Source organism: Pinus tabuliformis, chromosome J (assembly GCF_031772625.1).
Source record: "Pinus tabuliformis cultivar Carrire ecotype Pingquan chromosome J, CPIR1, whole genome shotgun sequence".
Classification (NCBI taxonomy): domain Eukaryota; kingdom Viridiplantae; phylum Streptophyta; class Pinopsida; order Pinales; family Pinaceae; genus Pinus; species Pinus tabuliformis.
In genome coordinates this window covers 510,188,819-510,203,573 of record NC_142295.1, presented here as the reverse complement: position 1 = coordinate 510,203,573, position 14,755 = coordinate 510,188,819, and the positions used below count along the sequence as shown (strand labels likewise).

Sequence of the window (14,755 nt, the reverse complement as noted above, 5' to 3'; positions counted from 1 at the left end):
TAATTCATGATTTCCCCATCCATTTTCATTTTATCAACCAACATGTAGCCACACATTAAAAAAATCAAAAACCCTTGTAGTATCTCTGATAATGACAAGTTTAACTACAAGTAAATTGTTAGCTTTACAGTGTGGAAGCTGCTGAAAGTAAGAAGATAAGCGTGCTGACACCAGTTTTGCTGGTAAAACTCACCACAAATAGAAACACTAGGACCTTACTTCAATATTTACAATCCCCTCAAGGAAGTACAAAATTTGCAGGACTTAGTTAAGAATCATGATATACAATTTGAAAGCTAAAAATGAATCCTACTTTCACTGCTCACCAAGACGTATGACATATTGGACGACAGCTCCACGGACTCGATAGTTTCATGGAGCTCGGGAATAATAGTTTCATTGTGTGGAATCCCCCAGAATTCGCACGAGACTTGTTACCCAAGTACTTTAAGCACAACAATTTCTCCAGCTTTGTCAGGCAGCTCAATACATATGACTTCAGGAAAGTTGATCCAGATCAATGGGAATTCGCAAATGAAGATTTTCTTCGGGGACAAAGGAATTTGTTGAAGATATTCACAAACGCAAGCCTATGCACAGTCATTCTCAGAATCCCCAACAAGGCGTATGTAATGATGCTATAAAGTATGAACTGGAGGAGGAAATTCAGAGGCTCAAGAGGGATAAGAGTCTGCTCATGATGGAGCTCGTTAGAATTAGGCAGCAACATCAAAGTACCGAGATGCATATGCAGACCTTGGAGGAGCGTTTGCAAACCATGGAACACAGCCAACAGCAAATGATGGCATTTCTGGCCAAAGCTGTACATAAGCCTAGATTTGTGGCACAGCTTGTGCAACAGAGTGAAAACAGTAAGCTTCTTGAAGCAGCTAATAAGAAGAGAAGATTACCCAAACAAGAGAACTGTTCAGAGCCTGGGGACCGGGAAATTGAGTTGACAGACAGTCAGATTGTGAAGTATCAACCTGCTTCAGGTGATGAATGTAGTGCAGTTCCGTTGAAGGTTTTAAACACGAACCCATTTAATAGAATGGAATCATCTTTAAATACTTTGGAAACCTTTTTCCAGGATGTGGGTCAGGCATGCGTTGAAGTGATGGATAGTGGAAATTCATCTCAAGCAGGTCTTACAGAGATGCACGGAACATGCTTTTCAAGTATATGTATTTTACCATTGCTGGATCCACATTAGTGCTCACCTGCCAACACACAAAACGTTCATTCACAATTATAGGGTAGTTTCTGTACTTCTTATGATAGAATCTCTTCCAGTTTGGACCTATTTCCATTATTTTCCACATATTCTCTTTAAAGTTGTAAACATATGTAGATGACGATGAAGAAAACAGTAAGAGCTTGCAAACACTATGTTTCCAATCGAAGGTTATTCCTCGCAACCAGGTGTGGGATTTAGAATAGCGCATATTCAATGAACAACGTTTCCCCAGAAAAAGAGGGTTCACCACCCACCACAGATCAGAACTTGCATCAAACACAAGAACCCATCACCAAAAGTCAACAGATGGGCATCTCTGATCTTTGGCACATTAGAGAATCTATGTTGCAAACTGGGTCCTGTCGCGGACCTCGACATGGCATCCTCGTGTTGTATACATAAAACAATATCGTGACTGAAAACGAGGCCACTGCCCCCGCATCTCACCCAGCTCAAGGAACGAACAAGGTAGTTAGGGTGAGCGGCGCGGTCATACTCAATAAAAATGGAGGGATTTGAGAATAAGGAATAAAATTACTTGCATGTCAATTGCATTTCTTTTGAAATATTATTGTCCTAAAAACGTTTACTCAGCATGCAAAAGCTTGACAGTAGCTGCAATTTATATTCTTTCATTCTGGCTCTGAGAGCTCATGACACAGACTATCATTCAGTTGTCATTAGAAATATCCAAACACAGAAGCATGGGTATTCATTTTATAAATGTATATCACTCAAATAAGTGGCGCAATGAGTGGGACATTGGCAAAATTGATGACATCACCTATTGATAATCTACAGTCAATAAAATTTCAGCTCATGTATGCAACAGTGATAATATAATGTTTTGATTGTCTGCCCACAAAGTCATGTTCTGTAGAAGGCTGACTTCACAACTACAGTTGACCAACACGATGGGATTTATTCATCACACATGAGTGTCCCGGGTCATTATTCTAGAGCTATCCTGCACCATGACATGCATTCTTTGTAGTAGCATCCACATAGGATCTCCTCCCAAAAGGAGAACATGTCCAGTTCTAGGCCCTAGTACCTACATAGTCAGTTTTTGTGGAGTACACTAGAGAAAGATGCACCCACTTTGACACAATATTACTTTAATTGAATCATATACTTTCCTACCTTGTTTGATGATCAATGGTGGCTCAGAATTTATTTACCTCACTGGATGTACCATATTGTTGATCCGTCTAACAGTCACATTGACCACTTTTGTTCATGTGAGGAGATTAATAACATTTCAACTTTTAATCACCCATAGAAACTTAAGAATTTTGCTTGAGAACCCATGTGACATAACAACAGGTCATATTGACAAGCAACTAGCGTTGAAAAGCCCACAAAACAAACAGGTATCATAGGCAAACAACTAAAATTGAACATTTTATCCAGTATTTGTCAGATTCACTTCCTGGATATTAACTTTCCAATTAACCACTCAGACATTAATCCAAAGTTTAAAATTTTTATAAAAATTGAAATATATTGTTCACATACAATTGACATCCATGAAAGGAAAATCTTGAGAATGAATTTCTACTAATTGGAAGCACAGGCTCTGTGCAGCAATCTTAAATGATTTTGTTTACAGATGTTAGCATAAGCCTCAATCCAGCTCTCTTTAACAAAGCAAGAAAAACATCAGCATACAAACACGTACTTACAGCATTTGTAAAAGCTGATAGAACCTCTACTCACCTCTAATGCACAGCAAGCTATTGAGAGAGCCAAGGACCTCACAGAAGGATGGAAAAGCGTATCCAAGTCCTGTATGCAGATACTGGGATACGAACGCTGGCCAGTTGATTTCTATATATCTAATTGGAAACCCACCAAGGGGGAGACTCTCGCTGTCATGGTCTCAGTTCCGCCTCCCAGAAATTTCATCGACAGATTGAACTTGGCTTTCAGGGAAACCTTTTGTAAGGGACGATTAGTTGAGATTACTTGTGGAGAGGAAACCTTCCCTGCTTATCCAACTTCAGGGTTCTCAAATATACGGAGAACCTTAATTCCATTCACTCCTTGACATAAGTGGGCACCGATCATTTACTCAACACACAGTGAGTTACGTGCAATCAAAAAATTGGTATCCAAGAAGTCAGCTCAACAATATTGGTGTGGTCCATTTAGATTGCCAACAGATGGTGAGGTGACAACGGAGTATGGTCTCAAAAGATATTACAATGGAGTTTTTGCATCTGGGTATTATCATCGCGGTATTGACTATGGAGCTTGTCATGGAGCATATGTGGGGTCACCTGCAGCTGCTCGTGTATCTCTAGTGGGCAGGGAGGAATAAGGTTTTGTGCTACATGGTAACTGTGTTGGCCTTGATCATGGACATGGTGTAACAAGCATTTTAATGCACCTTGATACTATTTTGGTGGAAGATGGAATGGTAGTTCAAGCTGGAGATCCACTGGGGACAGTGGGTGATACGGGTTTAGCTACAGGTCCGCATTTACATTGGGAATTATATGTCCACAGAAAAGCAGTGGATCAAAATCATTGGATGACATAACAAACTTGGATATGAAGAAGTTACTCAATGCACATGGTAGAAGAAACTACTACAATATAGACTTTGGCTTTGAAAGAAGTGTAAGCTCTGCATGCACGTCAAATGCCAATGAAGTCATTTTCGATCGCATCCCTCAACCACGATTCGCTAGCCTCAGTTGACGAAGAAACCAGAATCGTCTCCAGGCCCAGGCGATCAATTGCAAAATAAATTCTTGAAGAGCACGTGCGATACAGGGCAATAGCTAAAATTGACGAATTTGTGAGCAGAGATTATTTAAAATTCCCCGCCAGACGAAATTGCAAGGGATAAACGAAGGAGGAGGTCGGAGTTCGTCACATTAGTTAGAGATTTTTATCATATTATTTAACAAAACTAGCCATACATGCATGGGCCCATAGGCCTCAAGGGTTCAACATAGCTCCGATACCAAGTGTGAGGACCATACCTAGACTGTATACATTTTTTTTATTTATTTATTTTTTTTACGGCAAATACAACCAGAAAAGAAACGCATTGAAATTCAAATTTATTTAACACACACATTCCTGCCACTCATTTTAGGAAACATATCATAACGTTTTCATACTTTTAACTAAGATCAATAGTAATGAAATACATATGTACCGTTCACCAGAAGGCGAGACTCCACTTGCTCTGTTGTTGCTGGTATTCCCTTGTAGCTGGTCACCTCCGCGAGTGAATGATGACGCACTTGATCCGAATGCAAAGACCCACTGGTTAACCTCCCAGCCTACTCCTTGGGTACTCTTCTTCCCCGCGGACCCCCGAGCTGCAATGGGGTTGTACAATGGAGAAAAGCACTAGCTGGTAGAGGAGAGCACACCTTGGCTCCAGAGTCCCCTCTCTAAAATCCTCTACCTCACCAAACTCACTATAGCTTCGTAATCACTGCTCTGACATCATCTCATCCATCCAACAATAGGGTTTCCCCAAAAGTCCCTTCTCCCATGGCTTGCCCCTTCTTTTATAGGAGTCCTCAAGGTGACACTTGTCATGTCATGCATAATTAATTATTTTTTTATAATTCAATAGCTTGATTATTCACCCACCCATGTGTCATTCTCACATCAAGGGTCTCCCAAAATTATTTACTTAAATTTTTATTGAAAACTAATATTTTCCTCACCTCAACAAGATTCCTATTTCTTCTCCTAGTTGTCTCTTTATTCCCCCCCCCTTTTATTCCTTAATTTGTGTTCATTACTTGAAGTCAATTAATGAGTCAAGATTTTATCCCCAATCTACTCCCTAATTTAACTCAGGTTATCTCCTAGATGGATATTCTTATGTTGGTTGTTGACACATGGAGCTTCTCTACATTTCTCTAAATTTAATTTGTTATTCTCATTTTAATTCACCTTCCTCTTTTCTTAATTAAATTTAAATTAGTTTAGGATTAATCTTTATCCTTACCATTATGTTTGTCTTTCCCCTTTTTCCTAATTAAACCACATAATCTTCCTAGTATTTTCCAACATGGGAAGGACAGAGTTTTTAAGGTACTCTATTTTAATTCTTCCTATGAACCTCCTTATTCCAAGTTTTATTTTTGATTTAATTACATTGGTTTCTAATCATCATTTTCCCTTGATGTAAATTTACCTAGTTTTCATTCCTTGCTTATATTTATTTATTATTATTTATTTTTAATGATTCCAAGGATGCCAAGTTTGGTTGTGCCCTTCAAGAACTTCCCTAGAAATTCCAAGGGTGCCACACCTAATAGTTTATTTGTGATGCCAAGGGTGCCAGTTTGGTTGTGCCCTTCAAGAACTTTCCTAGAAGTTCCAAGGGTGCCACACCTACTAGTTTATTTGTGATGCCAAGGGTGCCAGTTTGGTTGTGCCCTTCAAGAACTTCCCTAGAAGTTCCAAGGGTGCCACACCTACTAGTTTATTTGTGATGCCAAGGGTGCCACACCTACTAGTTTATTTGTGATGCCAAGGGTGCCAAGTTGGTCGTGCCCTTCAAGAAATTCCCCTGAAGTTCCAAGGGTGCCACCCCACTTGCCCTTCAAGCATCCAGTGACTACGAGGGGAAAGTATAGGTGCAACATCGTAGACCGCTATCATCTCTTATGTTGCCTGCTATAGTGAGACTAATGGTGTTGGGGATCAAGGAATCCACCTTGATGCGCACCCCTCGGTAAAATCCTCATGAGCGCCCCAACTTGGGGACTTGCCCTCATGGCATCATGATCTTCAAGGCGAAGGTGTTTCAACCCTTCCAGCCCAAGTCACGACGGGAGTGCTAGTGGGTGAGATCAGGGACACTGTCCCACCCCTCCCATGTAGTTCCATCCACTTGTACAACCCCATCACCCATATGTGAGTCATTCGGCCAAGAAACTCATCTGTGCCTGCAACCATTATCATATCATCAGAATATAGATAAACATATATAACAGGTTTCAAAATCGATTAGAACTTCCAAGATAGAATAATATAAATTTTCATCAAACCAGGTGTCATCAACTCGTCATGTGCGAGTGCCTCTGGTGGTTTCCTGCCATACTCAATAATAATCAGTAACCAGCTTTTTCAGTGTTAGTCATTGTCATAATAACATTTTTACCATCACCTAGTCATTCACATCATTGTTCATTGTGAACCAGAACTAATGTAAGTAGCTAACATAGGGGATACCTCCATCATGGCTAGCATCATCATAACCTTAATGGAACCATACATATAGATCAAAGTTATCATCATTATAACATCAATAGAAACATGTCTATCCTTTACTACTATCACCATCATGATATCAATAGAGAGTAGACATAACCATTAATTATATCGTAATCATAATATTAATAGAGAACATACATAACCATCACATTCACTGATACTAGAGTCACGTTTCTAGATCCTCAGCCTGAGTTCCTCATAGACTAAAGTATGTAAGATAATGTCATAATAGAGTCAGGAAACTAGAGTGGGCACTACACAGAGGAGCATATGATTGATGTGTTCATAGGGTCTTTAAAGGATAATATCCAACATGATGTTCGCCTTTGAGAACCTGATTCATTAGAGAAGGCATTCATGTTAGCAAGAACAATGGAAAGCAAAATTATGGTAACTAGGAAGCATACCACTTGTTGGTACCATTCCCTGACCTCCTTTTTCCTCTTCAAATACATCGTTTGCCTACCTTTTTCCTTCATACATCTCTTAGACCCCTTGAAATTGATTAGTTAACAGTATTATAGTTGTTAAATACATTAGAATTGATTTATGAGTTTTATGTTAAAGAATTAAGGATTTTTGATAAAAAGACTACAGGAAGTTGCAACATCCTATAATTGGTTTATTGTTTGACATATGGCATGACAGCTAAGCTAAAGCAAAGGGTAGGGATGAAAAATAGAATGTACAAGCATGGAAGAACACCTATCCTACAGCAGAACCAACGCTCCTGAAGGCACGGTCAATGACGGTCAAAGCACATCATGTTGGCGACAAAAGCAGCAACAGCATAGGGTTCTAAACCGATTTAGTTTTGTTCCTTTTTGAAATCGGTTCAGAATGGAAACAACTTAAAAACTATGCCATAGAAAAAGCGGCAACAGTCGCATCACGAATGTACATTCATTTCGAAATGTAAACGTTGTAAAAACATATGTAAACACAGTTATGTGTTGTCAGTTGGTGGTTATCATTGTGTCGTTTTGAAAACAGAGCTTTTGAACTTAATACCAAAAACACGGTTGCAGTCATGATTTCATTGTTGCGTTGATTTTATAGTTGCTTGAGCACATTCAAGTATACCTTTGAAACGCGGACGGGCCCTGCGTGGAACGGGTATACTGTCATTTTATTTCATTTGCAACTTCTGAATATTCAATAGTATGCACAGTGATCAGAGTTCAGTTTATTCTTTCGTTGATTTAATTAGAAATTCGTATGAGTAACGTTTATGATGGTAGCTTGAAGGATTCATCGCTGAGATCGTTGAATTGTATCCTTTAAGGGATCTGATCTTTCGTTATTTTAAGAGCATCTTCATGAACCCTGTTTCTCATATATTTGAATTTTAAGTGTGCTTATGATTTTAGTATATTTCAATCTTTCATGAATGATAAACATTGAATGCTAAGTGTTCACTGAACAGGGGTTTTATGCACAGCATCCTCGTAAGGGGATTGAAATCTTGGTTTAAGTAATACACAGTTTTTTTAGGATAAGTAGATGAGTTGAGTGACCTGAGTGTCCAGGTGATAGGGAACATACCTCAACCTTCCGTAAAGAAGTTCTGTAACCTACCATCACGAACACTTAGTTAAGAATCCTTTATGTCTATAGATTGTAGACGCATGCCTCGAAGTTTACTGATCCTGGTCGATAATAAATATAGCCTAATCTAGCACCCTAGATAGGACACTACATTTTGGCGCCGTTGTCGGGGAGGCGTACTTAAAGGATTTAAAAAGAAAAAAATTCAATAAACAAAAACGAGCAAAAACATAGATTTAGAAATCATGTTCATTTATGCCTAGATTTAGAGACAATCAAGGTAGATTCATAAGAACCCCCCATCCAAAAACTAACCTATCATCAGGAGCAGACTCTTTAGGAAATACAACACCGGCTGAGGAAGTCACCATACAAGCATTAGAGGATAAACAAAAGTCAGGACAAAGGCTTACTCTCATCGAAAGGCAAACTTTATTAGCACATAAATCACAGAAGAAACACTTTCCTAGATCCTCCACACAAGGAGAAAGTAGCACAGTGACCGAACAATCTTTCTTTAATCTCCTCTTTAAAACAAGTGACACTGACACAGAGGAACCTATTAAAATGGCTGAGGAAGGAGATGGATCAGCACCAAATCAAGGACGAAGAGATGAAGAAGAGTCAACCTTTAAGTTTCCTATACATGAACCACAAGAAGATGATGAGATCAAAATGAAAAACATACCTCCATCCGTGCTACCAAACTTTTATGGTATGGCTTCAGAAGACCCAGACTCATTCTTGTTCGAGTTTGACATTGTATGTCGAACATATGGTTACACAGATGATGCCCATAGGCTTAGACTCTTCCCAACGACATTAAAGGCATCAACCTTAAGATGGTTCATGAGGCTTGGTGAGCATGCGATAATTGATTGGGATGGCATGAGAAGAATATTTCTAAGGAAATATCAACCTTATTGTAGATCCAAAGATTCCAAAGACGATATCTTTAGAATGAGCCAACAAGAGGATGAAACCTTAGAGGAATACTTAGAACGGTTTGTCTACAACTTACAAAAATCCAAACACCGAACTATGCCTCTTGATTTGATCCGCACAATATTCTTGAAAGGCATCCAAGAGGAATACATGGATGATCTTAATTTGATGGGCAAAGGTGACATTTCTACCTTACCTTTTGAAGAAATCACTGAATTATGTGAAAAGTATTCAAGGAGTAAAGCTAAAATTGGAAAAAGAACCCTGTCATCCAAAGTCACAAAATCTGCTTCAGCAAGTGTCACAAGGGCTGAAATAGGGAATCTGTTAGAAGAATTTAAAACAGATCTGTTAAGCACCTTAGGGAACCAAATTGACACTCTAAAAGCTAAGAAGAAACAAGAAGATGAAGATCAGATAATGGCTATCTTCTGCCCAAAATGCCGGAAGAAACATGCCTTAAAAGACTGCCCATTAGAAAACATCCAAGTTTGTGCCTTCTGTACTGAACATCATGATATATTTAATTGTCCTAAAGTTAAGGTTTTGCAGAACTGTAATATGGCAACTAATGCAGAGATGGAAAACGTGTATTACATGGGCACAAAGAGACCATGGCAGCCAAGGCCAGCACCTCAAGGTATGTTTCCAAATCAAAATTTGCAATTTCCTGTAAATGATCAAATGTATGCTCAGAATTCATGGAATGTACCCATGCCATGGCAGCACCAAAATCACCCACAGCAACAATGGAGACCATCTCAACAATACTCTCAATCCTATCATACATATCCTCAATCATACCAACCATATTCGCAGCCATATCAACAATATCATCAGCCATACTCATCACATCCTCAACCATATCAGCAGTATCCTCAGCAGCAGGTTGTTTACCAACCTCAACCTACTCAACAAGCACTGCCTGCTCCTCCACCAATAAATCCACCACAACTGCAATTTCCATCTAACTCACAACCTCCCAGACCTACTCAAATTCCTGCTCAAACTGTCCCAAACCCAAATAACAGAGCAGAGAGGCCAGCCTACAATGTAGAAGAGGGAACCTCATATCCCACACTACCCTTGCAAAATATCAACTTGAGGTCTGGTAGGGTACTCCACAAAGATTCTCCAATAACAGATAAACAAGAAGAAAACACAGAAAATGAAAATGAAATGACAAATCAAAGAAAACCAAACGATGATACCAAAGATAAGCAGATGCAACCATTGCATCCACCTTTTCCAGACCGATTGGTCCAAATGAAACTTCCAATGTCTATACCACAGTTTGATGTTTTAGATGAGCTCAAGAATGTCTATATAAAAATTCCGCTACTGCAAGCCATAAAAGACATTCCCATATACACTAAAGCAATCAAAGAAATGTGTCTTAAGAAGCCCACTAGGAAAAGGATTGATCCACAAACCATTCATGTTATAAGACATTTAGCTGGCCTTATGACAAATACCACCTCGATGGAAAAGTATGTTGATCCTGGTATCCACAGAGTTACTACAATCATTACCAACATACAGATTCCAAACACTTTAATAGATCTTGGGGCCGCAATAAATGTCATGACTCTTGAAACCATGAGAACACTCCAGCTCATAAATTTGCAACACACAACGATTGTTCTAGAACTAGCTGATAGGTCTAAAGTGATTCCTGAAGGGATTTTGGAGGACATAATTGTTTCACTAGACTCTTGGGAGTACCCAGTGGACTTCTTAGTTCTTCAACCCAAATCCAATTTAGGAGGGCACTCTATCATCCTTGGTAGACCATGTTTAGCGACTGCTGATGCATTCATAGGATGTCGATCGGGCAACATGATCATTTCAAGAGGGACTGAAAGAAAACAACTCACTCTTTATCCATCAGCACAATCACCAGCAGTAACACACAATTTATGGCTTGATGATAAATACAATGATAAAGAAGAAGTACAATATGTTTTTAGCATTGACCAAATCTATGATTTCCAAGAACAAAATAATAATGATTTGGTAGAATTGTTCATTTCTCAACCTGATATTTCCGAAAATTTGAGAAACGACCAATATCATGCTGCAGATGTACTTTTAGCCCAAAATTTTCAAGAAACATGCACTATTCAATCTTTGCAAACCACATTTCACGATATTTTTCCAGTTCAATCCATCACAAACACACAAAGTCAGATCATAGAGATTAGTCCAGGGAAAACTCTGAACATAGGCAATCACCTAGACTCATCTCAGCAAGAGAAATTGATTCGACTATTGAGAAAATACCAGAAAGCATTTGCTTGGGACTACACCAATATGCATGGGATTCACCCCGACACATGCACTCACCATATTTATACAGATAGTACTATCAAACCAGTGAGGCAACCGCAGAGAAGAATGAACCCCATGCTCCAGGATATTGTTAGAGAAGAATTGCAAAAACTGTTGAGAGTTAACTTTATATATCCTATTTTTGACAGTCAGTGGGTATCCCCATTGGTTATAGTGCCCAAGAAAAATGGTAAGTGGCGCATTTGTGTTGATTACAGACAATTGAACAAAGCAACGCTCAAAGATTATTTCCCACTACCATTTATTGACCAAGTGTTAGACACCTTAGTTGGGAAATCATCATTTTCTTTTCTTGATGGTTTCAGTGGCTACAACCAGATCAGGATAGCCTCAGAAGATCAGGACAAAACCACATTCACCTGTCCTTGGGGCACTTATGCTTATAATGTTTTGCCATTTGGACTTTGCAATGCTCCAGCTAAATTTCAGAGAGCTGTATTAGCTATCTTCGCTGATTTAGTTCATGATTGTGTTGAAGTTTACATGGATGATTTTTCAGTGTACGGCAATTCATTTGAACATGCATTAGAGAACCTTGAAAGAGTTTTGAAAAGATGTATTGAAGCTAATCTGTCCTTGAGCAATGAAAAGTGCTTTATGATGTTAAACGAAGGGATAGTATTATGCCACTATATTTCTTTTCAAGGCATCAAAGTTGACCCAGCAAAAATCCAGATCATTGTTGATTTGCCAATTCCAAAGAATCAAAGAGAGGTAAGAAGTTTCCTTGGGTATGCAAGCTATTACAGAAGGTTTATTGAACATTTTAGTAAAATAGCTTTACCTTTGTTTAAGCTTCTAACAAAAGATGTACTTTTCAACTGGAATGAGAACTGCCAGCAAGCATTTGAAGCACTCAAAAAGAAGTTATCAACCGCACCAGTCTTAAGAGGGCCTAATTGGAGCCTACCATTTCATATCTTTACAGATGCATCTGACACTGCAGTGGGTGCCTCATTAGGCCAAAAAGAGGAATCTTGTAATTATGCCATTTATTTCATTAGCAAAAATCTAACACCTGCAGAGTCAAACTACACAGTCACAGAAAAGGAAACACTTGCTATCATATATGCTGTGAATAAATTCCGACATTATATAACTGGTTATGAAGTCTTTGTACATACCGATCATTCTGCCATTAGACATTTAATGAATAAACCAATAACTAGTGGCAGAGTTACCAGATGGTTATTATTGTTACAGGAATTTAACATCACAGTGTTAGATAGACCAGGTAAAGAGAATCAGGTGGCAGATTTTCTTTCTAGACTACAAAATCCAGGTGAGGTTGTTCCGGTTGAAGATTCTTTCCCAGATGAAAATTTATTTGCAATTTCCATAGTGAATCCTTGGTATGCTAACTTGGCCAATTATTTGTCTACAGGAAGGACACCTCCATACTTTACTCCAAAGGAAAAGAAGAGACTAGTCAAACAAAGTGCTCGATACTCATGGATTAATGGCGATTTATTTTACACTGGTTATGATATGATTATTAGAAGATGTGTAAGAAATGATGAGATAATTGATATTTTAAAATCTTGCCATGATGAACCGTGTGGTGGGCATTTTGCAGCTAAGCGAACAGCATTCAAAGTTCTTACTCTTGGATACTATTGGCCATCCATTTTTAAGGATTCCAAGAAGTATGTGAAGAGTTGTGACAGCTGCCAAAGAATGGGCAGGCCAACAGCTACAGACGAGATGCCACTTCAGCCCCAAGTCCACCTAGAGCCATTTGAAAAATGGGCTCTAGACTTTATAGGACCCATTAACCCAACCTCCAATGGTAAGAAGTACATCTTAGTATGTACTGATTACGTCACAAAGTGGGCTGAAGCAAAAGCACTAGTTAGAGCCACCGAACAAACAGTGGTAAATTTCCTTTTTGAAGAGATTTTTGTAAGGTATGGAGTACCAAGGGAAACAGTGACTGATCAAGGTACTCAATTTACTTCAAAGTTAGTGAAGGACATCACAGACAAATACCAAATCAAGCACAGAAGAAGTACACCTTACCATCCACAGGCCAATGGGCAGGTGGAATCCACAAACAAAACTTTGGAAGGGATCATTACTAAAACTGTGGCAATGAACAGGAAGAATTGGGAAGAGAAGCTCAAAGATGCACTCTAAGCTTACAGAATTACGTGGAAGAATACTACAGGATTTACACCATATCAGTTGGTGTATGGCAAAGAGGTAATGCTTCCTATTGAGTTTCAAATACATACTTTTAAACTGGCTGCAGATTTGCAAATTGACCTGGACCAAGCACAACAAGAAAGAATTCAGCAGTTGAACCAGCTGGATGAAATGAGGCAGCAAGCAGAGGAAACCACAATCCTCATGCAAAAACAAAGGAAGCAGTGGCATGATGCACATATCAAGAAGAAGCAGTTCAAGGAAGGCGACTGGGCTTTACTTTTTGACTCTAAATTCAGAGATCATAAAGCCAAGTTTACCACCCATTGGATGGGCCCATACCAAATTATTCAAGCTTACGACAATGGTTCAGTCAAGCTCAAAACTATTGATGGAGAAGGCCATTCCTTTATAGTCAACGGTCATCGCCTGAAACTTTACACTAAGCCCATCAGCAAGCAAAATTTTCTCCAAACAGTATCTCAACAAAGAGAGGTTGAGATACTGCAGCCTTCAGCTGCAGTATCTCTGCCTTAGTTCATTTTATTTCAATTTAGAAATTCAAAAAGAAATTAAAAAAAAAAAAAAATCTAAAAAAAGGAAAAAAAAACAAACACAACAAAAAAAATAATAACAATGGGTTAGATGTGAAAACCAGACTCTGGCACACTCTAACCCCGAATTCTTACTTGAAAACCAATTCGTTGGCGGGTAAGAATTCCTTTTCTTTTGTTTCCTGTTTGATTTATCAACTGAATAATGACTTGAGGACAAGTCAAAACTTTAGTGGGGGAGAGAAGCATCAGCATTTTGTTCTCTTATCTCTCCATTGTAAATTCTTAAAGATTTCTTATCTCATCTCCTCACTGTAAATTTCCAAAGCAGTTTGTTTCAGCATTCCAGATTTCAATAAAGAAGTTGTTTTGTCATTGTTTTATCTCAGAGGGACCTAGTTATAAACATTATGCAGGGGGACCTGTTCTGTCCAGAAGACCATGTTACCAACACCAGCAGTAATGGGACCTGTTTAAGACACATAAAAGGGACCTGTTAAGAGACTGTTACTTCAGGATTACTTCAACAAAGCTTCATCAAGTTTCTACAAGGATCCACAGGTTGCTGGGCACCAAGACTTCATCAAATACCAAAGATCAAGGAACCTGTATACATATAATTCTTTCTCCGGATTTCAAAGAAGCTGCATGAACATCTTCAAGATCTCAGAGGGACCTGTTGCATTCGAATCTATCTCAGGGGACCTATTATGAACAA

General features: G+C 38.8%; 1 pseudogene; it reads left to right on the top strand.

The window, feature by feature from the left end:
• The first annotated feature begins 321 nt into the window (after positions 1-321).
• On the top strand, positions 322-1,213 carry LOC149228005 (heat stress transcription factor A-1 pseudogene; annotated as a pseudogene).
• The last annotated feature ends 13,542 nt before the right edge of the window (positions 1,214-14,755 follow it).